This window comes from Poecile atricapillus, chromosome 8 (genome assembly GCF_030490865.1).
Source record: "Poecile atricapillus isolate bPoeAtr1 chromosome 8, bPoeAtr1.hap1, whole genome shotgun sequence".
Classification (NCBI taxonomy): domain Eukaryota; kingdom Metazoa; phylum Chordata; class Aves; order Passeriformes; family Paridae; genus Poecile; species Poecile atricapillus.
The window spans coordinates 10,046,349-10,070,490 of NC_081256.1; the positions used below are offsets into that span (position 1 = coordinate 10,046,349).

Genomic DNA, 24,142 nt, shown 5'->3' on the forward strand with positions numbered 1-24,142 from the left:
GAAGAGGAAAACCACTCACCTGGCAACAGTGATATATTTAATGGGATTTGGTTGTTTGGGTTTTTTTTAAAGTATGGCTGCTTAATGGAGCATTAACAGCTGTAGCAACAAGTATCAATTCCAAAGACTGGCAAAGGCTAATAGTATTTTGTTACTAGCTTAATACTTTTTTTATGGAATGATGCCACCTTGCATCTCAGAAGAGTATAAAGAGGAAAAATGGGTTTAAAGTGGCCTTGGATTGTTTTGAAGTAGCCCCATTATATGTGTGCACATGTGTAAATTGGAAGTGCGTCATGGTTCATCAATGGATCAACATTACATGCTGGTTTTGCTGAAATACAAAAAAAAAGCAAGTTATACCTGTAAAGCAAGGAGTGGAGGAAAACAAGGAATGGAGAGGAACTGGACATTCATGCTTCCCAAGGTGCTGCAGCAACACTCATCCTTATCAGCACTGCTTGTGATAGGTGAGTGGTGTTACCTCCTCAGCCAGGTAGTGGATTCTGGAGGCAGTTGGGTGGCCTGAGGGATGTAGACGGTGTTCCAGCTTAGGTTTCTTAAGGTTGGCATCAATTTCATGTCAGCTGAACAGTGCCTACAGTGCAGATCCCAGACGTCCCTTGTATTTTCCCAGTTTAATAGACAGAATAAAGCTGTAGAAAAGGATGAGGAGAGGGGAAAAAAAAAGAGGAAATAGATTTTCTTTGTCATATGCTGAGAAATATATCCATTTATAAAAGTAACTAAAAACTATAGGCGAGGAACCATATCCTTTAATGTTGCTTTTCATACCCTAACATTAAGTTTCACAAATAGTACAAGCTTGGGAAAAGCCTTTTCCAGTGCAATGAGGGAGACTCCCTTAAAGTATTCTGGAATAAGAAATACTTGTTGCCCAATTTGGTGTACATCTAGCCTGGATCTTTTTCCATCTTGGACAGTAGTTACAACTAAAACTGTTGGCCAGCTGACACATGTTTGTCCAATTTATTTTCAGTTAAATTTCCCACTGGCACAAATGGATCCCTGTTGCTTTTGGAATGGCTATGATGAAATTTAATGAACAGTCCAAGAGCCTGTCACGTTGGATGTGAGCTTTTCTTGGCTAACCAGAATCAACAGTGGGCTCACCTTTCCATTCTGTCAGCAAGCAGTATTTAATCCCAGGGAATAGGTGTGTTACCTGGAAATCTGGCATTCTCCCTATTTACAGAACAGATACTGTCCTCTAGAGAGGTGAATTATAGTGTCTTCCAAGGGAAGTTGTTTAGGAATAAGTCTTACACGAAATAATATGGATATGTATGTGCTTGCAAACGCACTGAGGTCCATGTTAAAACAGAAGCCAGGTGACTGATCTATTGCTAAAATTTATCCTATTTCTCATTTCAGCGGTGCTTCTGACAAGTGACACAGCACTGGCTTTTAAAGCTTCACAAACGTAGGGAACGCTGGACTGTGCGGAACCGGGCGGAGCTGTGGGGGACCGGGCTGGGCTGTGCGGGACCGGGCCGGGCTGTGCGGGACCGGGCGGAGCTGTGCGGGACCGGGCCGGGCTGTGCGGGACCGGGCTGGGCTGTGCGGGACCGGGCCAGGCTGTGCGGGACCGGGCTGGGCTGTGCGGGACCGGGCGGAGCTGTGCGGGACCGGGCTGGGCTGTGCGGGACCGGGCTGGGCTGTGCGGGACCGGGCTGGGCTGTGCGGGACCGGGCTGGGATGTGCGGGACCGGGCTGGGATGTGCGGGACCGGACCGGGCGGAGCTGTGCGGGACCGGGCGGAGCTGTGCGGGACCAGGAGGAGCTGAGCGGGGCGGCGCAGGCGCAGGGAGCTCGGTGGCCGGCAGGTGGCGCCGTCGCGCCGCCGCCCCGCTGAGGGGAGCCTGGGGCCGGCGCTGCCCCGTGGGAGCGGGCCCGGGAGCCGGGGATGAGATACTGGGAACGGGATACTGGGAACGGGATACTGGGGACGGGATACTGGGAACGGGATACTGGGAACGGGATACTGGGGACGGGATACTGGGAACGGGATACTGGGGACGGGATACTGGGAACGGGATACTGGGGACGGGATACTGGGAACGGGATACTGGGGACGGGATACTGGGGACGGGATACTGGGAACGGGATACTGGGGACGGGATACTGGGAACGGGATGCTGGGAACGGGATACTGGGGACAGGATGCTCGGGACAGGCAGTCCTCGGCTTCAGGGGACGGGAGAGGGCGCTATGTTCTTGAACTCGTGTCCACGGGTATCGGGATTTAGGCAGGTGCCCGCTCAGGCTAAGGCGGAGGGACGAAGTCGTGCCCTGCAGTGCGTGGCTTGAGAGCGCCTCCCTGTCCCCTCCGTCCCCAGCAGGACGGGGAGGCGGCGGGATGAGGGGACACAGTGAGCTCTCCTTCTCTTCCTCCTCCTCCTCCTCCTGCCGGCCGAGCTGCTGCTTGCTCGGGCTCCGGGGAGCTGAAGGCTGTGCGAGGAAGGTGCTGCTGCTCGGATGCCTCCATCCGCTGCCTGTTTTCCTGCTGCTTCAGCGTCTCACCTGGAAAAAATTCCAGCTGCATATGACTTCGTAGCCTGACATTTTAATTCCTGACGCTGGGAGGAAGGAAAGCGCAGAAAAAGTAACACAACCGTTGCTGCTCTGGAAACTATTGAAATATATAACTGCTTTTTGATCTTCAACAAAAAGAAAACAAATTATGTGAAATAAAACTTGATCTTTTAATCTCTCACATCTTTTGTTTGTAAAATCTAATTTTTCAGAATACAAATGACTTAGATTTCTCATTTAAGCAAAAGATTGGTGTGATTTAGATTTGATTATACTCCTAAAAATAATGGTTAAATTTTAGAGCATCTGTAAGTCATGTGGAATAAAAAGGGCTTTTAAAAATGTGGAAATTTATTGTCCCGTGCCCTGACTCTCAGCCAGTGGCAGACCACCTTATCACATATTCTGTCATTATTACTTCCATCCGACAAAGTTTTATCAGCCATGAACCAGAAAGAGAAAAGTCTGTAATTTGAGCATAAAACCTGCTGAGGTGGAAAATATTTGCTTAACTGTCATATAATGCGTGGGTTGAGAAAATGGATGTTATTACTGTAGCTGGGTTACCAATGGTGTCAAGTGAAATGCTGTACTCCTGGCTACCTCTTACAAATCAAGACAACCCATATTATTTCACTCTTTAGAACAGGAAAAGCTGAAATCCTGAAATACAACATGCCATTAAGTTTTGGGTTGAGCCATCTGAACACAGTGTGCTCTTTTGGGGAATAAGCTGGCCCTGTGTAAGCAAACCTTCTGCCAAAGGGCATTTCACCTGAGTGATGGCTGTAAATTAATCCTCTTTGATTGGACTCGAGAGAACTGGAAGTTCCCAGGAAGGCCTCCCTCCACTTTTCCACCTTTTCCTGCCCAGAGGGACAACAGGCCTTTCAAACTGGATGGTTTTCTGTGTCCTCTAGGTGTTCATTTTGAAGGAAAGATTATTAGGATTTTTTGTTTGATAGGTAAGTAGGGTCTAGTGGCTTGAGTTCACCATGACTCATGACTTGATGTCAGGGTGTTTTGTGAGCATCTGTGCTCTGGAACTTCAAATTTTTCATCACAAGGTGCAGAAGTGGGGCATGGGGTCAAAGCTGACAATCTCCTCTTGAAATAAGAGGGGTGATACTCTTTTTAAACTTGCCTGGTTTTCATATCCAGCTTTTGTTCCCAGCTCCTCCATCCTGACAGCAGCTGGGGAACAGCACAAGAGGTTTTTGTTCCCAGCACTGGTCAGCATCTCCTCACCCCTGAGGAGAGAGGTTTCCCTGTAACATCAACTGCTCTCCCAACAGTAGCTGACAGCAGTAATCTGCATTATATGGGATTAAACAGGCACAGTAATTAACTTGCATAAGCGCTTTAGCAACTTTTGGCCTTTGAATTGCAGCCTGTCCTGTGTGTGTGGTGTAGGGCCTCTATAGGCTGGGTACAGCACGGGGGGAAGTTGGGGAGAAGCAAAGAAAGATGAAATTTCAGTTGGAAACAGTGAGCAGGAGCACACAGGGTCACAATGAAATAGCTGTTGTCATTTTTTCAGGAGTCAAGGTGTGCTGAAAATCTTACAGGTATTGGAAAACCAGGATGGGCACTGGTATCCACTGCTTTCACTGAATCCACACAACTATGGAAGAAATGTCTCTGTTTCTAGTCCCATGTTGTGCTATTCCTATGTGAGAAGTGAAACTGTACCTAGAAATTTATTCCTTCGGTTTTGTAGTTTTTACTCATCAGGAATCATACCTTCAACTAATTCTTACTGCTTTGCTTGGGAGATTCAGTTCAAATATGCAACCCTAAGCTGAACCAAAATGTAGGTACATCCATAATCTCCACTGCCCTTGAGTGCTGGATTCTGGTCAGTGACCAAGTGTTTGTAGACTTTAAGGCATCCATCTCAAGAAACGCTACAGAAATAAGTCCAAAGTGATGTGTCTTTTTTCTTCACTCTTAAATATATCTGATGCAGCCAATTCAGATCTGCTTTGAATCAGAGGGAACAGCAGGGAAGGCTGAAATTCGTTGGTCTGTAGCAATTTCTTTTTCTTTGAAAACATATGGTGCCGGGGAAAGGTCTCAAAGTCAGCAGAAAAACTTGAGAAGATTTCACTTTCCCCCCAGTGTGTTATCCTGGGTCTCATGTGAGAAGCTTGTTTTACTTTTACATGAGACTAAAGTGAGGAGTCACCAGCAGGTCAGCTGAAATTTCTACACCTTGAGGAAAAAGGGTTGATCCTCTGAGATGATCAGTCTGACTCAAAGACCATGTGGGTTTCTTGTTTGTTTGACTTGCAGACCCAGGGTCCCCCTCAAACCTCACAGCAATGTGTTTTCAAGACCTTTTTGCCTTTCTGGGTGTGTTGTCTTCAGACATTTCGGAGCAAAGCACTGCAAATTTTTTCATCACCTAGACAGTCCCATAGGAGTGCAGATGCCTTAGGAACTATTGAGAAATGTGCACTGCTCAAGTAAACAGAGCCCATAGGTATGATGGACCTCAGAGCAGTGTCACAAACCCTGTGGGCATGAAGCACAGCCAGAGAGGCACTGAGTCCTGAAAACCTGGAGTGACCTTGGGAGAAGTTACTGCCAATGAATTCCGCTTACAGGTACAGATGGTGCAATAATTTGCCCAAAGCATGTGAAAGCAAATACAAAAGGGAAAATTGTCCTCAATCCTATCAACCAGCTAACAGTAGGTCTGGCCCAGTAGTCTAAACATAGTCTAGTCTAGAAGTCAGGACAATGGGTTGCAAACAGGGAGCAGGATGACAAAGGACTAACCATTTTGTAATAAATCAGAGTTCATTAACTGATTGCCTTGGGATCAGGAACGAGCCCTCATGCTCTGTGCCTGGGTTAAATTCTATGGCACAGTATGATTGCTGCTTCCCAGGTATCTATTGTTGCAAAGTGCCGGGAGTTTATGGCCAGATCCCAAATGCTGCTGGCACTCACTGGCAGGAAGGGCTGTGTCTTGGATGCTTCCCCTGTGGCACCTGGAACCCCACTTCTAACAACCAGTCTGCACAAACACTGGTGTAAAAATTCTCTAGAAGAGAATTTGAGAATATAGAGAAGAGAAATAGGCTGAATTTGCTTGTCTCTGAAAATCCAGTGCTGAAACCCTGAACCTCAGTGCAGAGTGAGCAGCCCTACCTGGAGTATCTTGAGAAGCTCATTCCCCTCTGAAGAAAACCCCTCATGGGTGTGAAATGCTCTGATTCTTATCTCTGTCTGAGCTTGCCATGGAGGTAAAACTAGTAAGTGATACTGTTATCAACTTGGATCTTCTCTTCTGAGCACTGAAATTTACTTTCATACAAAGGAGAGTTCCTAAATTCCTCTTTTAGACAATAATTTTTGTTTTAAAAGCTGGTATAAACTCCATATATGCTCTTTTCTATAAGATATGGAACAAATTAAGTGGACACATTATTTACATTAGTAAAATAAAAAAGTACAAAAAAACAATTCCCACTTAAAAAAACAAAACCAAAAGTATGAAGGTAATAACATGAAATGACTTTGAAGTTCAACTAATTGTTTTAGAATTGGAATACTAAACCCCATGTCTTGTTTGTACAAGAATCTCTTCACCTGATTTTGTTTGATGATAGCCTGGCACTCTGAACCTTTGGGAAAAACCTGACTGGTTTGGATACCTGCATGGAAATTACCAGTTCTAGAACTGTTTATTACACTGTTTGTCTTAAGTCCTTCGTGGTGGCAGCTGAATAATAATGATGACCTGCCTGATATTTGTAGGGCATTATTACAAATTTTGCTAACATATGTGATGTATCCTTTTCAATATTGGAAGGATATTCTTCTAATATTGCTCTACTGTATTGCTGTTTGCTCTCTAGGATTTCACCGTGCAGGATGGTAAGAGCTAGATAATACAGAGAAGAGCATGAAATTGATTCTTTCCCTGTGAAATTGCTAATCACATGCCATTACAGTTTTTACACAGTTGCATCAAAAACATCTGATATTGCTTCCGATGAAGATTCACATTGCAGGACTCCTGTGACCCTTTCTGATATAAACAGAATTTCTTTGCTTAAGGCAGAGTGGTGTTTGTGAAAAGGCGTTCTTTTAGCTGTGTGCTGAGATGTGAGGTGCTCCTCAAAGGCCATGTTGGTACGATGTTTTCTGCTTCCTTCACAATCCTGTTCAGCTTGCTGCCACTCCCGAGCCATCTGCACAAAGGGAGGGCTGCTCTGGTGGTGCAGAGGTCAGGGACAGCCTCCCCAGCCTGGTCTGTCTGAGCAAGACCTCGGGAGTGCCCTTGCCATGGAGGTGCCATGGGCATGGGGCTGACACCACCGGGAGGTGGCCTCAGTGCCCTCTGGAGACTGACTGGCTTTACTTAATCTGGGAGAAGGCAAAACCAGCTGTCACTGGGCAGTGCACAGGGACAGCTGTGCTTTTAATAACTTGCATTAAAAAATATATGAAAATTAATTGGAATGTAGTGTACAACTGTCCCCAGTCGTGGCTCCTGGGCTCCACTCTGGCCACCTGCTGGCTTGTCCTCTCTCCAGCCCTGGCAGCAAAGGAGGATTTGATTCCTTCTCTGTTGTAAGCTATACCCTTGATTGCACATGAAAACTGCACTCTTGGCCACCGTCCAGAGTTGTAACCTTGTTGCCAGAATCTATTAAAAAAGCGCCAGCCGGCCCTTTGTATCACTTAATCTTTTCTCTGATCATGAGCAGTACAGAGATGCCTTTGTAATGCACCAGCACTGTTTCATGTAATGCCAGTGCTGCTGTGGGCTTTCCTTATTACTTGGGATAACCTTCAATTAAATTTTCAACAGAAAAAATTGCTTTCTACTATGTGTTCACTGGCAATATATTTGAATTTATCAGGGATTGAAATAAACAGTATTGTTAAAAAAAACAGTGTGAGCTTAGGTAAAACATGATTTCTCTACAGCACAGACAGCTAATTAATTAGTTAAATTCATAAATTAATAATTTATGAACATTTGAAATACAAAGAATTATAACATAATTCCCAAGACCTGTTAATGTTTGAAAAGGCATGTATTGCAATCCTAATTTTGGATTAGAGGATTGCAGCAAAGGAGTTACAATGGATGGGAGATACAAAAAGTTAATTAATGAGTAAATAAGTAGTTCTACATGCATTTGTGTACACATATGTAATAAAATGACAGAACTTTCTGTAGCTGATTTCCACTCCTAATAGCTCTTAGAAATTTTGAATTATGTTTTTCAAATCTTGGGTTCTCTTAATTCTCTCATGAAGCACTTAGGTTTAACTTACTGGAGTATAAAGCAATCTGAGGGCTGTGATTGCTCTACAATAGCTCAGATCAAATTAATACAAGGTTTTTCTTTTTAAGTGTACTTTAGTTCCATCAGCACTCTCATCATCAGGCCCAGGCTTGTTCCATATTTTCAGATGAAGTGCATATCTGGACTCTCAAAACTATTGCACTCAGTACAGCAATATTGATGACATTAAATGGAACATTTAAAAATTTATATATGCACAAAATTCGCCTGGATTTCTGGTCTGCCCATATACCTCAAACATGATTTATCAATAATTTCAAGCAAATCTTTGCAACAGAAGAAATAGGTAGAAAGAACTGGAAAGGGGTCTGACAGAGGTTTTCTGATTTTAAGTTTGAAGGATACATACCTGGAATCTGACTTCACAGCTGAGACCCATGTCTAGTTAGGTGACCCAATGCCATGATTCCAGCTGCTTCCAAATTATTCCCGTCCACCAAAAGCAAGTGAACAAGGACGGAACAAATGAATTTAGTGTGACTGAGTTGTGGCTTTAATTACATGTGGTGTAAGGAAATGACAGTCTTGGGCTGTGACAGCAGGATGCTGGTATTCTCACCGCTCACCTGCTGCTCATGCCTCTCCCCCAAGGAGGAAACTCCATTTTGTTTATTCCCTGAGCTGAATCACTGCAGAAGGCTGGCTGGGAAGGCACCTCAGCCAGAGGAGCTGGAGGAGCTGAGAGGACAGACCAGAGCCGAGGGCACAGCAGCTGAGCGGGGTCTCTCTGGAACCCTGCACACTGCAGGAGAAGCTTGGTGGAGCTGCAGCCTCTGATGTGGGCCAGGAATGCTGTGAGGAAGCTGAGGAGCAGCGCCATGGATTGCAGAAAGACACGAGAGCCACCCCTGGATCTGCACCCACCTCAACTCCAGAGGTATTTGGATATAGGGTGAAGTCTTCATCCAACAGACATTAACAGAGATGCTCTGACTTGTGGGGAAAGGGGGTTTATTCATGCTGGTTTTAAGGCAGCAGTGGGAAAAGGAGAGCCAAGCTTCACTCTGGAGCTGGCCATCACTGCCCAGGTGTATCTCTAATGTCTGCCAGGGGGCCTGGCTGGTGCTTAGCCCTATAGCCCAGAAAGAGGTTTCCTGAGGTTTCCTGGAAATCTAGAAAGGTGTTAGCATTTGGTTGTTAGTAAATACAGTGCGTCTTTTTGTTTTGGTATGTAAATATTTTTATTTAATGGGAAATAATATTTCATAGGGGCCTAGCAATGAATTAAAAAAACCCAACCTCATAAAACAGTTTCACAGAAAAAAACCCCTACAGATGTGTTAAGCGCATTTTTGTTTTGTTTTCCTTATTGCAAGCCTCTTCATGTTTCTAAGACCTTGTCTGCAATGGGCTTTTAGTCTCTGCTTGCATTACAGCAGTGATGCAAACTGCTGGTGCAGATGTGCTGCCACTAAATCCACAATGGCTGGAGCAGCAAACACCCACTGCAAATGCAGAGTATGGAGGGAAGAAGGGAAAGGAGCGTGCATGGGGCAAGCTGTGAAGTGCAGAGTCCAGTGGTAGTTTCTGGTGGAGCATTGGTTTAATTTTGCTCAGGAGATAAGAGAGAAGGCAAACAACCACCACTTGAAAGCACCGTGGTGCCAGGCAGGTGGTACAAGAAATGGTGCAGTCACCTGCCCTCCCACAGGCAGGGATGTCAGGCACTGGCATGCAGGGAAGTGTCTGAAATGAGGCTGCTGTGGCTCTGCTGGAGCAAACAGGCACACAGGGCATGTCAGCCTCCCAGGTATTTACCCACATACCTCTGGCCAGGCTGTGAATTCTTCAGCTCAGCAGCAAACACCCACTGAAGCCAAGAGCAGTCTGGCTCAAGTGAGAGGGGTGTGATTTTGCTTTTCAGTTACCAAGTATTGCACCTAATTGAACCTGCAGGGGAGAAAGGCTGATCTTAAGCTGATAATTCCTTGTTTAGATGTGACTTAAAATAACTGGCTTTGGGGAGCAGCAGTGCCTCCTTGATCCCAATGAGAATTGTCATCCTGCCAACACTGGCTGCAGGTCCCAGAATTACCACTGCCAACGACATCAAAGGCCCACTGCCCTGTGTTCCTCACCACCCACTGAAGAACTGACTGAAAATCAATCAGAGCTGCTCAGGGCCACCAAGGTCTGAAGAAGCTGTCTCAGTTTTAACTTCCCACCTTGTCTTATTTGAGCAGAAGCTGTCAGCCACCTCCTGGCCAGGCTAAGGGGCATGGAATGCAGCCGGTGAGAGGTGATCACCAAACCTGTCATGTTTCCACAGATACCATTGGGCTGTTACCACAAATAATGCTGACAAAACAGGATGCACATCCATGAACTTCCCATTTTTTATATATATATATTTATATATATCTGGCTTTCTGTGAATAACTTGTCATTTCAGGACATCCATATCTAGCTTGTACTGCTGCATCTTGAAATTTTAGCTCATGATTGAAAAACACACGTAGGGGGAGGTGTCACTAAAAGCAAGTGATGGATCCTGGCACTGTCAGCATTTTGGATGATGTGGATACATTTCCATGCATTCAAGAGCCAGTGATCTGTATCCTTGTTACTCATTATCACGTATGTAACCATAACTATGTTTTCTGTTACATGGCAGCAGAAATATGCAAGTTGTTTTTAAAGTATGAAAAGGCCTTTTCCTTGTGGCTGGTGTCCCACATGCTAATTTGCCAGCTGCTAGTCTTTGATCCTAGTCTAGCACAACTGCTGTGAGATCAAGGGCTGTGTTCCATTTAGCACAACAAGCACTGGGGACGATGGAGAGCAGGGGTTATGGCAGCTCAGTTGTGTGATGTTGTGAGTTACATGCTGGCAACAGCCTGCTCCAGAAAAAGTTGTTCTTGATGTCTACAGCTCTTGCAGGAAGGGTAAAATCAGAACTTTCAGGGGACCCAGATATTTAATTCAACAGGAGGATTACCTGTGTTTTGGCCTGCCCTTCCCTGGTGCCAGTTCTGTTGAGCTCTTGCTGAAATGCAGTATATTCTTGAAACACCAGTGGCAGTTCTCCTGCCTGCATTTCACAGCTGGTCTGCCCTGCAGCTGGCACCTCAAACATTACTTTTTGGGACTTAGGTTAGCCAATCCCCTATATATAGCCATAGCATATATATATTTCCTAACCAATAACTGGGTTCTGTAGGCAATAAGTGTCTCTTGAAAGCCCCACTTCAAGCCTGAATCTAAAAAAAAATCCTTACTTGCACTACAGAAAAAATTAAAAAATGTTAATAGCAAATCTAAGATTCATCCTTTTGGATTCAAAGACTGTCATGATTTCAGACTTTGTTTATAGAAATACCAGCATCTTATTTGCTGGAATTTTTTTAGGTGAAGATTAGTTTTTCTTTTGTACTTGTCTCTGGCAAATGAAACATAGGAAAACTGTGGGTTACTCCAAGACTGACTGTGAGGACTAGAAGAGCTTTGGGAGTGGTGTTTTCAGGAGGTTAGGAGATCATTTGACTCCTTAGAATAGAGAGTGGCTGTTTAGTATTTGTCTAGGCAAAAGACATAAATAAATATAATATCACACTATTCAATAAGGGTGATGGGGTGTAGATCTGTTCCACACTGCATGATCATGTTTGCAGAATGGTACCAATGAATTTCAAAGACCAAACTGCAAGCTGGATTTTTTTCTCACTTAAAAAATAACTGCTCCTTTCATGGTGTAATGACTGTGATGTTGATTGTTACATTCAGTGCTGGGTACCAAGGAGGGGATTGATGGACTAATAAAGAAGTATAAAAGGCTTCATGAATTAGCATTGCAAGCTGTTAAGTATAGAAATAAAGATGGAACAGTTGGACATCTTTTTTCTGGGAGTTTTTTCTTTTCAGATAGTCAGAGGAAACTCAGCGTTGTTATGAAATCTGATATCTCCTGCACAAGTCAAAGAAGGAAGTAGTAAGGAGAGTTAAAGAAAGCATTTTAAAGTACGTTTCTCAATAAATACTAGTACTTAAAGGCTTGTACCATGTTTTGCTCGCCTCAGAAAGTACAAAGCAAATAACACCTAATGGCGGTTCTGGCTGATCCTATCCTGAAGGTATCCAGATTCCACACACTGATTTTTTTATTCCACAATATACTTTCAGCAACAACATTCATTTTTCACCACTACCTTTATATCATAGTAATTACAGTGTCAGCTGAGTAGTCTACTTGTCTATTACAGACTTAATACCTTGAAAAAAATTAAGGCTCTAATATATTCTAAGAATACTGGACAAAAAAACAGCCCTATAGTTTTCAGACATTTCTAACACATCCACATACTACAAAACTATTGCTTTATTCTTTAAACATAAGAGATGAAATAGAAATTTAAGTCTATAATGACTCAATATTTATCAGAGAGGTTATTTATCTGAGATTTTGCATCCATACATCTTTGAAAGCAACTAACAAGACTTTTATCTAGCTCTCCACAAAACATCATTCATTTCTGCTTGTTTACATAAGAAGCAATTATTGCCAAACCATCCCCTGGTGAACAGCAATACCTTACTTCAAGCAATAACAATGCTGTTGCTGTATTAACATCCTCCTATTCTGGAAGAAAAGGGAGCTGACTCAGTGCATGCAGTCGAGTCCTCAGAGCTGTCTTCCAGGAGCAAAACAGGTTATGTGAGATTACGACCTTGGTGAGCTGTGCTAATGACCGTGATTTAGAATTCCAGGCTTTTGCCTCAAGTAGAGAATTAGATGAGACAAAATGCCTTTAAAACAACCCAAATTGCACTAAGCAAAGTGCAGACACAATTAAAAAAATTTACAGTGAGTAACTGGGTGATCTCCAGCTAAAGTATGCTCAGTTTTTCCCAAATTGGTATGTGTGGGAACTCAGAGTACTAAAGCCCCAGAATGAGTGTTTGCAGGAGGTCCCTTGAATACCTGTGCTGTCGTGGTGCTGGTTGACAGCACAGGAGCACAATGCTCCCAGTCCACACCCACTATGGAGAATACTGGCCCAGTAACTTAACTGGCTGGGAAAGACCAACTCCAAGTGTATTTTGTGAGTGATTTGTAGTGTGAGGACTAATTTATGTTTATTATCTTCCTGCCAAAGGTAACGGCTATTTAGACTGGGGTTAGAACTTCTTGGCTTGGGCTGTCTCCAGAAAGGTCCAGCATCTGTATTCAGGAGCAAATTCTGCTTGTGACCACCATTCAGAACATTCAGACTTCTTTGAACCATGGTGTTCTCCTGTGAATGTAGCAGGATTTTGGTCTCCAATCTGAAACATTTAGGAGATATCCTTTAAAAAACATTCATAGCACATACAAAGCATTTGTTATTTCCAATTTTTACATATTTGCATATGTTCTACTTTCATTTCTTGGAAATGTTCATGTGTTTGAAATATCAGAGGAGTGAAGAGGTACAGAATGCAGTGTCTGGAGGAACACACGTATGTGCCATTAGCTGAGAAGTGAACATTTTGCAGTGATGCAGATCATGGTCTGTGTGTCGTTAGGCAAGCGTGGTTGTAGTCTTCCTCATGCATAAACTGTCTCCCTTAATCTTAATCCTGCTAATCCTTAGCAGGTGAGGATGAACACTCCATGTGCTCCCAGCTATCACTGGCCTAGTTTCCCTAAACCCAGACCACCCTATATGTGAACTCAGTGTTGTATCACTTTAATCATCAGAGATCACACCGTCTTCACTTACTTATGCCTTCATAGATTTACTTCAGAATAATGCCAAGGTGTAGAAGGATTATAAAATCATACTTTCAATACTGCACCTTCAGCTCTAAAATCCTGAATGAGACCTTACTCTTAAATGCTGCTGCCTTTATCCTATGCATATTCTCTTTTTATTTTCTGTGTATTTTCTGATTATACTTGTTACTGCAAGTTCTCAGTTTTATATGTTTCTAATGTTTTCTAATATGTTTTTAATATGTTTTCATGGTATAGAATAGAATGTTAGTGTATGTAATATGTAAAAATGTAAGTATATTCGTATTTAATTTAGATTTTTTTTAAATCAGTGATCTCTATTATTGCAGTGGGATAGCCTTAAAATATATGGAATTTTGCAAGTACTATTATTGAAGTACTGAATTTGGCAATTACTTTATTTAACATATAATTATTTTCTTAGGCATATAAAACTTATCAGCTAGGGAAGTTCTGTTTCATAGTCTGTTGTTTCTGATATTAAATTTTGAATCACTGAGAAATTGTTATGAAGCAAAGGAATATGTCCATCAGCCAAAATTTAATGAGCCTCATTTTATCATTACTGAGGAGTGATTTAGAGAGTGAGGGTTCCCTTAAGCAGTAGGTTGTATGGACTGTCTGGTGCAATCAGTAAGGAGCACTGTAAATGTAAAATTGAGCAGATCTGACATTCAGCTCAACATTTCCCAGAAGAACCCATGGACGTGTAAGCCCCTGAATAATCCCTGTTTTTACACATGTACAAATATCATAAGTGAGGCTTTAAGGAAATAGTTCACATTTCTCTCCACTCTGCTTGGCACATGTCTGCTCCTGCACTCCTGCATAGCTGCAGTGACTCCGAAGCGCTCTGCAGAAGGGTGATGGGCAAATGGCACTAAATAGATCAAGCCCCAAAGCATTGCCTTGCAGGGGCAGAGCAAGAGACAGCCTGGCACTGATCAGCTCAGCCTGCTGAATCAGACACCCCTGCTACAGCCCTGATTCTTTGAAGAATTCCCTAGTTAAGCTTACTGAAACTGGGATGGCTTTGGCTCCATTTCTATATCTGTGCCAGAAGAAAGATGTTCCTTCCTTTATAAAACACACTGAAAGCCCTTCTTTTGAGGTTTATCAATTTTATGGAAGCATTGCTGTACTGCACTACAAAGGAAATCCAAGTGTGTTCAATGAACTTTAAGTTTTGCCAACTAAATTTCACATGACAGATTTGTTATCCCAAAGTGAAATCAGATGCAACTATTAGGATGCAAGCAACCCCAGATTCAGAATCAGTTTTATGTATGAATCATAATGCAGTTTGAATAGTCATCCCCTGAGTGTACTGACTAACAGCACCTTGGAGTCTGTGAGTCACTAAACATTAACACTTGGTTTTTACACAACAGACCTGGAACTTCTTGCAATATCTTTCTTTTTAAAGTGTATACACTAATTTTAGCTTTTACACACCCCAGCTGTGAGGGGAAGTTCCACCATGAATGTGGTTTGCACAGAAGACAGGATAAATGGAGGATGTTCTCCCAGAACATGTCTGGGTACATTTGGGCACCCACCTAAGCCATGGCATTTCTCAAGCTGCCAAAGATGTGGTAGTTTACCTCAATTTTCTCAAATAACCCCAAACATCTCACCTGCACAAGAGCCCAAATTTAAACTTCTGTTTTGAAAACCCTTGGCCACATTTGTTTTCTGGTTAAAGCCTTAGACAGCAAAGTGGTTTTGTTTTCTGAAAACATTGTAGAGTAGTTGACTAAACAAAGCCCATTGAATAAAGCCAAACTATTGGAAGCCTTTGCAGCCTTCATGTGGTAGACCAGGAAAGCACTCTTGGATTGCTTTGGCCACTCACTGTCTTGTTACAGAGTTTATAATGTGCCATCTCTATCTGTAACAGTACTTGTTTACTATGTTATTCAGAATAAATAAAAGAAAGCAGATCTGTGCTGAGAAGGGGCTTTTCTCTATCCTTCTCAAATACCAGGTGCACACAGGGTAATCCAGGCAAACCTGGTGACTCTTACTAGGGTGGTCTAAAAAGCAAAAGGGCTCTGTTCCAGTGCTGTTTGAATGAAGAAACACTCTTAAACCTTTTCTGCACCAAGCTGGGAGGGGTGGTGGTGGGCTGGGCTGCAGCATGTCCAGTGCATCCGTGCCCACAGAGCAACACCTGGGCACACAGCAAGTCATGGGGGAGCCCACTCTGGGCAGCTGCTGGGGTACAGTGTGGAAGGCTCAGATATGGACTTAGGCCTAGGCTTGGGTGTTTTAATGGTCTATTTGATGATTAAATTGTATTGTGAGATTATCAGGATACCACTCTCTTTGGGGCCCATAGGGATGAATGTTTTTCTGCAGGTTTGAGACACCATTTGATGATTTGATTCCTCTTGGCTGCCTTTGACACCTCAGCTCCACTGTAACTTTTCACTGGCCTAGAAAACGACAGGCAGCTTTTGAGCAAGAAAGTTCAGGAGCAGAAATAAATTCTATTTTTAATCCTTTCCCTGATTTTCCGTGGGTGACGCAGTTTCTCATGGCATGGCAGTTCCAGGGTGCGGCAGTGTTGCCGAGTGTGCCTTGCAGCTTGTTTAACAGATTTAACCCATTTACATGCTTTCCCCTAATTAGAAATTTCAGGTTTGTGAGGTTATCCTACTATGACCTGAATGACACTCTGATTTATCACAGTGGGTTAGCAACAGAGATGTAGGATGAGAACATACAAGCTAGGAATTTAAAGAAGTATTTTAGGCATTAACAAAGCTGAGACTGTGTCAAGTGGTGATAAATTTTCCACTATACCCTTGATCATCTTATTATTAATGTCATCAATCTCTCTGTGAAAAGTGGCTCTGGGCATGCCCATATGACCAAGTGTTCTACTCAATAATTAATCATTGGGGCATGTTGCCAGAATTTGCTGTTTTCCAATTTATTCTTAGCAACTTGCTCATTTGTTTCTTTATTTGGAAACAAAAACCTTCACAGATAAAAATGAGTCAAATGTACTGATATGTACACGAGGACTATTTAGCAATGAAACCTCACGTTGCTTGGTCCAGAAATGTTCCTCCATCTTTTAAAGCAACACCCCAAAATTAACAGCTGTGAGAATGATCACTTCAGGATCACAAGCTGTTTCTGCTGCCGGAACCTGCATCCCAGCTGGCTCCTCCTACCCCTTCAGTAGTAGGTCAGCCCTCTCTATGCTTAAAAGAGCATTCAAAATGCCACACTAACAGGATATCTTTAGATATAAGTTATTACAACGTCAGTTTGAGTGTTTAATTAACAATGACCATGGATATGAATCCCTTTGTTGAACAGGTTATTGTTTGTAACTAAAGCAAAGTAAGTTCCAAGCAAACTGTTATCTTTAGTTACAATAAATTTAATTTTGACTAACACTGTATTAACTTGTAGCATTCAATTATTTAATGAGTCATGAAGACAGTCTTGTAATTTTAGAGTCATTCATTTTCACAGGTTTGAAGGCAAACACTGAAATACATTCTGTTGAGACCATGAGCTTTGTCCCACTCAAGCCCTTCTTTAATGATTTCTTTTATTTCACATAAGAAGTCAGTTTAATTTTAGTTTAAACATATATACTGTCCCGTACTCTTTAATTTTGTGTCCCTCCAAGGATTTTCAGTTAAAAGCTCCCACATCTGTCATATCTGTGACACTGTTGGGTTTCTCCCTGCTGCAGCTTCTTCCCAAGAATCAGTGGGCAGCAGCCTGTTCATGAAAGATTAACGCCAACCTTCCACACATATTTACCCATTCATAGACTCTCCTCTTTCAGTGTGACTCGTGATTTTGTTTTTATTAATTCCCCCTAGATATTAGCTAGAATTAGCCAAATATAACATTGGATTGCTGTTCTCTTTCCTGATGAGTCAGATGACTGTACTTCCAAATCAGTATTTTTGTAAGATCACTTGCAATCTTCCCTGCTATTTACCGCTTGCTATTCATTCTCTATTGTTGAACAAAACACATGGCAGTGCTTTTTGCTCCTTGACTTCATGCCTGAAACTTTTTAAAAGGGAAAGTGAGAGTAGTTAATGAGCTTCTCCTTCTGGAAATCAAAAAGAACCCAGCCAAATAAGAATTTGTGAATACATTAATGTGGTTAGGAACAGCCATGCATGTTTTCCCATATACTCCTTCCCTGCCTGAATGCTCTAGGGTGATACAACTACTCCTTTCCTGCTTTTAATTGCACTGTTGTGCTTTATTAATGAAAATATAAATAAGCTACTATTTCAATTTCCTATTGTTATGCATAACTTGTGTAGGAAAGGCCACTGTCCCCCACAGTCACTAGTGTAGTGCCTTGTGCAGGGTAAATTTCCAATTATACCCGTTATCCCTCATTTTATTGGTGACTCTTATGTGTGCTATCTAGCCCCACGTTCTTTGGTTTCCCCAGGGGATACTCAGCATAGACTTGTGCAAGGAAAGTGCTGAAGTAACACAACACCAGTATCTTCCAAAGCCCTGCTCTGTAAAATCTACATTTAAGCAAAAGGTGAGGTAATATCTCTGATATCATGAAAAGCTTTACTTCTGCTGTATATAAACATTGGGAATCTTTGAAGAACCTCGTGAAAATGCTACATACATGTAGGAGCCTTTAAATCAGCATGTTGATGTTTGTGTATATACATATTATTTCTTAAGCCTTAGGTGTCTGAAAGGTTGAAATTACTTTATCACTGCAGGTTGCAGTTGATGTTTTTCTTCTGATGCTCAGCTGAATTAGGAGCCATCAACTCCTCCTTGACCCTAAGGACTGTTATGGATACAGCCAATAGCTGTGTCTATTTGGAATAAATATAGCCAGTTACACAGTTAATGTTTGGATTTCCAATGACTGAAAACTTCAGACAAACTTTAATTGATGCACCCTACTGTAATAAAGGTGAGGCTGAAGTACAAAATTTACAAACAAATCTGTATTTGAAGTTAAAGTTTCTTTGAAATCTCCTTCTCATAGAACTTGATAGTATTCAGATCTAGCAGTTTAATAAGGATAACATTTAATTTCAAGTTATGGATTCCAAACATTTCTTAAAGTGAGGCTTTTGCCAAGGTGTTTTATAGCTCAGTTGGTGATGATAACCCAGATATAAATAAGAGCAGAGGGTTCAGCATGAGATCTGATGCTGAGCAGATGAGCTCTGTGCTGCCCAGCGCTTTATCTCCCATCTTCCTTTGCATCAAATCACTTTTGTAGTTTTATCCTGAGCCTTCCTCGCCTTGAAAGGTGTAACACAAATCTAGGACTTTTCCCTGTGCTAATGACCGCAACATATGTACTGACTTTACTATGTCTCTACCAACAGTAATAAATCTTTTGGCAGACAACATCTGAATTCCCTTCTGTTGCACAAATGTCTGCATTTTCCATCTTTGAAAACTGAGTTTCTTCTCCTTCCAGGTCTGCTTATCCTTTTTCACTTTTTTCCAGTGAATGTGCAACTGTTTTAAGTATGTCTCCGTACTCCTACCCATAATTCAGGTAGAATCCGTTTTGCTCAAGCAACTCACAACCTTTATAGTTCAGATAACTCCTGTGGATACTATTTTCCTGCTTTTCAGAACAGTCAGCAGCCATCTCCTGTCTTCCAGTTCTAAACACTTGGAAGGGTTTTTTCCAGTAACTGAGGTGACTGACTTAGTTGGTCTTTGGATTAGAAGTATACATCCTGTTAATCTGCTTTTAGCAAGAGTGAGCACATTCTCTGCCACTCAAGTAACTCTGCAGATGACTGCAGATGCAGTCTTCTGCCTCTGAAACGTGGTGTCTGTGAGGGGAAGGAGGAACAGCTGCAGGTAGGACACAGCCACAGGCGGTGGCAGCTGCAGGGTTTATAAATGGCTCAAAGTAACTCACTACTGATGGTCTGCAGGTACATCAGTGTGCAGGCTCATGCCCTCAGCTCTGCAATCCTGATCTGCCCTTGCCATGTGCTGTGCCAGGAGCTTGACCTGCACCAACTGAGCCAAACAAACCTGCCCTTGTGACAATGGTGGCTGTCACCACCCGCAGGAACTAAAGCTTTCCTCTGCGCTTTGAAACCTTCTTCCCATTCTTTGTTTTTATTTCGCTTCTCTTTGGCAGGCGCTCAGTTGTTTTGTTTCAGTATTGTATTACACCCGTTAAATGAAAACCTTTAATTCTGAAGGAACATTTGCAGGACCTGGATGAGTCAATATTAACAAAAGATCCTCAGGAACTGTTAAAGAGGAACTCAGCCTTGAGCAGCACTGACCAAAGCCTTTCAGGTGACGCCAGCTCTGGTCAGGTGGATGTGAAATGAGCGATCTCTGTGAGCCCTGCCAGCAGAGAGAGATGCAGTCCAGGAACCCCTGCAGCAGCTGCCACTCGCCCGTAAACCCTCAAACCCGGCCAGGCCCGAAGGGCGGCCTCAGGCCCTGCCACCCACAGCGACCCGCGCCGGGCGGCTCTGGGGCGCGTTCATGCCGCTGCCGCGGACACTCGCTCTGACCGCGACGCTTGGCAGAAAGCATTCTTTAACGCGCACCGCCCGCCCGGGCTGTACCGGGGCGGCGGGAACCCCCGTGTGCCAGTGCCGCCCGTGTTGGGCCCGGGGCCTTTAGGAGGTTCCGTGACGGAGGGACCGGCACGGGCCGGGACAGCGCCGAGCGCGGAGGCGCCGGGCCCGCTCGGCGGGCGCGCAGGCGCGGCGGGGCCGGGGCGCGGAGGGGCGCGCTGCTGGCGCGGCCCCGCCCCTCGCCGGCGATTGGCCCGCGGCGCTGGCCCCGCCCCCCGTGGCGGTGACCTGTAGTAACCCCGTTCCGCGGGAGCCCGGCCCCGCGCGCCACCCGGCGCGGGCCAACCAGGAGGCGCCGTGGCGCATACGGAATGAGCGCGCGCGGCGGCGGCGGGCGGCCCGGCCGCGGGTGAGCGCGGGCGCGCACTCGGGCGGTGCGCGGAGCGGGCGGTGCCGCCGCGGCGTCCCGGGGCCAGGGCCGGTGAGTGCGGGGCCGCGGCCGGTGAGTGCGGGGCCGCGGGCCGGGGCGGGCTGCGGGGCCCTGTGCCGCCAGGAGCGCGCCCCCCCGACCGCGCGGTGCTGCGGAGCCCCGCCGGGCCTCCCGCCGCCTCGGCGGGGGCGAGTGCGGCGGCCATCCGGGTCGCGGGGGTGCTGAAGCGGTCCGGCGGGGCTGCCACGGGCCCGGCTGCCGGCAGGGCCGGCGGCTGCGCACCGGCGCTCCGGATAATTAGCGAGATAATAGTCGGTAACAGGCGCATTTTTTCCTTCTGCTCTGCTTTGTGTTGGGGCTCCGGCGTGCGAGGGGGCGGCGGGAGCGGGGCGCGGAGCGGGTGGCCGTGCCGCGGGTGGTGACACGGCTCCGGCACCGAGCGGCGCTCCCCGCTGGCGGCGTGCGGCTCGTGGCCGCTGTGCGCGGGTGATGCGAACCCGGCAGGGCCGGAGGAGGAGCGGGCGGGATTTCGGTCTCGTTCAGGATTGCCGATCTGTTTTCCGGGGGGTTGGTGTGGGATTTCAGGCTGAGGTGCGTTCCCTTCCGGGACTCGCCCGGGAAGGAGAGCACTGGAACACCTTTCACTCGTAGGAAGAGCAGCAAGCCTTAAAATACTACTACAGATAGTTTATAAATAGCATGAAGTTCAGTGTTTGGGACTCATACACAATCCCTGGGAAATGAGAAAATAGTAATCTCCAGAAAAATTTGGACAGTAACAGAATAAAAAGACTTGTAAGGTAGTTTATGACCACTACTCTTTTTTTACCTTACTGAAGAAACAAGTCCCCCGCCCCGCCAACATTTAATTATTATGTACAACAGCTGGTATGTAATCTTTTACAGTAAGTACTGCATTTTGTCTAGAAGTATCAGATTCTATAGTTAAGCACTTTTTTTGGCCTGTGAAATGGGTTTGATAACATCAGATGTAAAATTCTTGTATTTGAGTAGCCTCAGTTTTTGAGTATTGTTATTAATACAGAATTAATGAAAAGGAATAACACCAGTGACAAAAGATTCTGGTTGTTTTAAAGTCTGGCAAGAATAAGGGCAGTCATTTTTACTCAAAATACAAAAATTTGAGTTCACATGAAATTTTTTCAGGTTTTTTTTTTTTGTCTTGTTACTGTTTTAAGCATCATGTAAAGAAAAAGCATAAAATGAAACAAAAAGCTTTAATGTGATTTTTGACTGGTTACATTCTGCTCTTGATACAGTCTTTCCCCAGAGTGGATTGCCATCTCATTGTGCAAAAATTCACTATGGCTTATGACTTTTATTTCCTGGGTCTAAAAAGCAGAAGCTTGAAATAATAGAGGTGTTATTAAGTCTTAACTGTATCCTAAGAAGAAGGTAGTCATCTGGGTGCATTCATAAGACTTTATGTATATATTCTTACCATCTGCAGCACTTCTCATACTATTTGTTCTGTGCACTTTGGAAAGTTAAGGAAAGACGTTTTTAAGCTTGATAATTCCTCCTTGACCTCAGGCATGGCTGAAACTAAGCATTGTGGCTTACAGACCTATTTTTCTTTGTAGTTCAGCATGTTTGTTATTGTTGGTCCCCAGAAATGGGAGGTAAGTTCACGTTTAACATTTGTATGTTAAGCATTGATGGCTGGCTGACAAACTTGAGTCAGTCTTATGGAGCTGCTGATCTGTATGGTGAAAAGTTTTGAAGTTCGTAATGAAGTCAGTCTGATATGAATCTGGTCCCTTCTTGGCTGGTCAGGAAAGCAGGCTGCTTGCTCATGGATACAGAATCCCTCAGAGAGGTGTAAACTTATTGATTGAATGTTACAGTAGTCTGTTTGACCTGCAATAAGCTGGCACTCGGTTCTGAACGTTTGTGCTGTCTTCGAGTATCCTATTCCACTCAAGGATGAAGGTAATAAATTTCAGCCTCGGTTTTATTCTTTATATTTCACAGAACTGGGATGTTTTAAGAGAGTGCTTTCCTACAGCTGTGGACAAGGGGTAGACTCTCCATACCTGTGTACCTGGGTGCTGTGGGGCTTTGACAAAAGCACTACTGATGGCCTAAAAAGAGGTGTGAGGACTGTGGTATGTAGAATCTGGTTCCACTTTTCAGAAGTTTTTATGGGCGATCCCATCTTTCCTGTTGCATCTTTCTTGCTTGGAGGATCCTGAGTATGTAAGAACACTGAGTAGGGCCTGTTGGGCTGACTGTAATGGTATGAGTAACTTCTCATTTATGACACCTCCAAAACAATAATGCCTGTAAGAAGTAACTTCTGAAATCACAAGATGTGGTTTAACCAGAAACCTCAGAAAATCTGAGCAGTATTTGTTGGAAAACTTAATCTCTGAGGAGCTAGGGGCATTGTCTTCATGTTTGACTTAAAGCATGGTGTGCTTTTGCTGAACTGGTGAGCATTTAAGGCATTGATTTCCCCAGCCCCCATTCAGTGTTGATTGTAGGGCTTTTATTCTTCCTTTCTGTAGACCAGTGAATGGTTTGAGCCATTGAGTCATGCTAAAGACCCAATTTTTTTCAATGGATTGTCTGAAGACTTCTGGAACAAACATTGCACATGGCTCAGGACAAAATTCAAAAGAACTATGGATAAAGCACTCTTGTTAAAGGAGATCCAGCTATGGAGTAAATTTCCAGAAAGTAGCAGGAAGAACTGAGTCCTGGATTGTTTAGCAGTTATATTTTCTTTTAAAATACTTGTTCCAGTGGAAGAGTAACTAAACCTGTCCTGACAGCCAACTGCTACTTACTGCCATGCTGGCAAACCCAAAAAATAATGCAGTCTGATGTTGCAGTGTTACTGGACCTTAAAAGCTACGTTCAGGTGGCCTAAATTCCACTGAAGCCCCTTTTCTCAGTCAATGGAGAAATCTAGGTGGTTCTGAAAAGCAATTCAGAGAATTTACATAAGGCACTGAGTGGGGAGCTGCCTGAAAGCCAGCTAATAAGAAATAGGAGGCAGAAGGATTTATGTGGAATTTAGGCCATCTGAATATGGCCCTAAGAGGCGACTTAGTACTACTAAGTAAGGTGTATTAACACTAAGAAGACTTGGCTTCAATTTCTATCCGTTTCATCTGCTGCCGATTACTAAGCAAATTTACCATTTAAGCAGCTCCTTAAAAGGTGGGGGCTTCCTGTGTGTCTCCCTGTCAGGAGTGGCCCCCTGCAGCAGGACAGCCTGTTCTGGGGGGCAGCTGAGCTAAGAAGGCTCTGGGGGTCATGGTGGCTAGCGAGCTGGGCAGCCTGTGCCCCGCATTAACAGGGGCACAGCCAGCAGGTCAAGTGAGGCAATTATCCCATTCCATTTGGCTCTCCTTAGACCACGTCCAGAGTGTAGCATCCAGTTGTGCTCCCTTCCCTGGGACAAAGGACATGTCGATAAACTGGAGTGAGTTCAGTGGACAGCTGCCAAGATTGCCTTGAGTTGTGAGCTTTTGCTTTGTGAAAAGTAGAGGAGCTCTGCCTGTTGTTTAGCCTGGAGAAGAAAAGGCCTGGAGAGCCCTTCCAGCAC

General features: G+C 44.2%; 1 protein-coding gene across 4 annotated transcripts in view; it reads left to right on the forward strand.

The window, feature by feature from the left end:
- The first annotated feature begins 20,481 nt into the window (after positions 1–20,481).
- Positions 20,482–24,142, forward strand: part of ACSL3 (acyl-CoA synthetase long chain family member 3) — a 48,696-nt gene continuing 45,035 nt past the window's right edge. For 2 of the 4 annotated variants that reach the window (XR_009278122.1, XM_058844063.1), the window contains exon 1: positions 20,485–20,616. The gene's annotated coding sequence lies outside the window, so the exon portion shown is untranslated. Of the gene's footprint in view, positions 20,617–20,760; positions 20,881–24,142 lie in introns of those variants that run through there. The other 2 variants (XM_058844065.1, XM_058844064.1) reach the window with 2 other exon arrangements.